At 48.3% G+C, this 2,500-nt stretch overlaps 1 protein-coding gene across 1 annotated transcript in view; it reads left to right on the forward strand.

Moving 5' to 3' along the window:
• Positions 1–2,500, forward strand: part of LOC310809253 (serine/threonine-protein kinase LMTK1-like) — a 30,701-nt gene that overhangs the window by 9,666 nt on the left and 18,535 nt on the right. The gene's annotated exons all lie outside the window — the stretch shown is intronic.

A 2,500-nucleotide genomic window follows, 5' to 3' on the forward strand; every position in this document is an offset into this window, starting at 1 on the left:
TGATGTAATGAAAGTGGAGAGTTACTTCACTAGGGGGGGGGGGAATCTTGTTCCCACAGGCACTTAGGAGAGACTAAAAAAAGAGATGTCATGCGTTTTATCTAAATCCTCCAATGTCGAAATTCTTATTTTAATGTAGTAATGTAATTTCTTTATAGTCTAGAGCTCATTATAGGTTTTAATGGCGGGCTAAGGCAAATCATATCAGTAATCTTTTGGCAAAGTAGATAATATTGTCCTAAATGATCGAATAAACCCAGAATGGGTTCCTCTGGATCAGGTTGTATTATGATAGAGAGAGAGAGTGTGACAGTGGTGAATGATACAGGCTGAGCCTTGGGCTTCAGCTGTCATGACTGATCTGTCTGTGTGCTCCCCCAGCCATCACAACTGTGTGTGTGTGTGTGTGTGTGTATGTGTGTGTGTGTGTAGGTGTGTGTGTGTACGCACACGCATGTGTCCTGCAGTCGTCCAGCCTGATCGAGCTTTTTCAGCCCTGAGTCGTTTTGCTCTCTGATGCAGCATGTCTCAGCCCCCCACCACTTGCACAGTGTGAATCCTCTGTCCTCCTCACTCTTTCCATCCATCCATCCATCCATCCATCCATCCATCCATCCATCCATCCATCCATCCACCCCTCTATCATCCTCAGATAGATACTGCATTACGCCTACGGTCTGTCCAATCATGCTTCACCCACCCCCATCCCCCATCTCCCCCACCCCCTTACCCCATGTGTCTTCGATGTGCCCATGCCCTCTCACTGCAGCAGAGGGAAACAGAGTGGAGAGAGCAGCTGTTCGTGGATCAGGCATCAGCAAAATCTGGCTCAATGTTCTGAAACGAGGGGGAATAGGGGGAGAGGGGGGGGGGATTTACTGCACTGTGAAAGGCAATCAACTTTGATGGGTCAGCCATCCAGGCTGTTACCATGGTGCTGCATGAGAGGGTGACACATGGGCACACACACATACAGCCTTGATCTCCAACAAACAAAAAAGAAAAGATTCTGAACCGTGTGTGTGTGTGTGTGTGTGTGTGTGTGTGTGTGGGGGTGTGTGTGTGTGTGTGTGTGTGTGTGTGTGTGTGTGTGTGTGTGTATGTGTGTGTGTGTGTGTGTGTGTGTGCGCGTGCACTCCTGCAGGCCTCCTGGCACATAAATAGGGTTAAGCTGGTGGTCCAGCAGGGCCTCTGACCCAAGGGGGCTGTCATGTCTGGAACACTGTGTCCTCAGGCTAAGAGGGTCAGAATTGCTGTGCTTGTATCAGCCAAGATGGACTAGCACCCAACCCAAGTCACAATGGACCCAATGTGTGTGTTTGTGTGTGTGTGTGTATGTGTGTGTGTGTGTGTGTGTGTGTGTGAGGGGGGGGGGGGTGGGTGGGTGCATGCTGCCTGTATGTGTATCTTATCTCACCCTAACTTCCTTTCACACTCTCTCTCCCCCTCTTCTTTTCTCTCTCCCGCCTTCCTCAATGTTTCAGCTCTGTGTTCCATTTCATCCATGCTGACAGTAAATCAGATTAAATTTGGATGCTCCCAACGATGACATCTGGCCTTCTGGCCCCCCCCCTTGGCCCATGCCACAGACAGAAAGACAGGCAGGCAGACAGGCAGACAGGCAGACGGACAGACAGGCAGACAGGCAGACGGACAGACGGACAGACGGACAGACAGGCAGACGGACAGACGGACAGACAGGCAGACAGACAGGCAGACAGACAGGCAGACGGACAGACAGACAGACAGACAGACAGACAGACAGACAGACAGACGGTGTGTGAAGAGGCCTGTTTGCTATTGGCCCACGCCAGCCCTCAGGGCTTTGGCATGAGTTATGACTTACCCACACAGCCCACAACAGACACAAAACACCAAATGGTTGCTTTGATGTAGCCGATTTATAAACCTCTTCAAAAACACAAAAACAAAAGTACCACTCTAAACGCAATTAACTTACAGTTTCACTCACTGTGTGTATCCGCTATTCATTTACACCTCTCTACACTCTCACAAAGCATGGAGGATAATGCGTTTTGTGAAACAGTAGAAAGCTTTTGTATATTTACAGCATGTGAACAAACTCAATTGTGGAGCTGATTGCATTACGGAAATGAAAAGCAGATAAGACCATTTTCATCATGTTTTTTTATTTTTATTTTTTTATTTTATTTTTTTACTTCTTCTGGGAAGGCAATTGTAGCCCCTGCTTCTACACGGCTACCTCCATATGAGATCATCTTGCATTGTTTCTGTAGGTGTTCTGAAACATTTAGCTGCCTACAGTGTGGACTTAGGAACTACAGTCACTGAGCCACAGGAGGCCACATCCCACTCTGTTGGAGGAAGGAGGCTTCTGCAAACAGCTTGGGTTCCTGCATAATTTTCATACCCCCGGTTTTGACTGTGGCGTCAATCTGTGTATGCAGACGCACAGCAGGGAAAAGGGGATCTGTGTCGTCTACCGGTGACACTTCTTCTCTTGTCAACTAAGACTTGG

This window comes from Argentina silus (assembly GCF_951799395.1).
Source record: "Argentina silus genome assembly, chromosome: 9".
Lineage (NCBI taxonomy): Eukaryota > Metazoa > Chordata > Actinopteri > Argentiniformes > Argentinidae > Argentina > Argentina silus.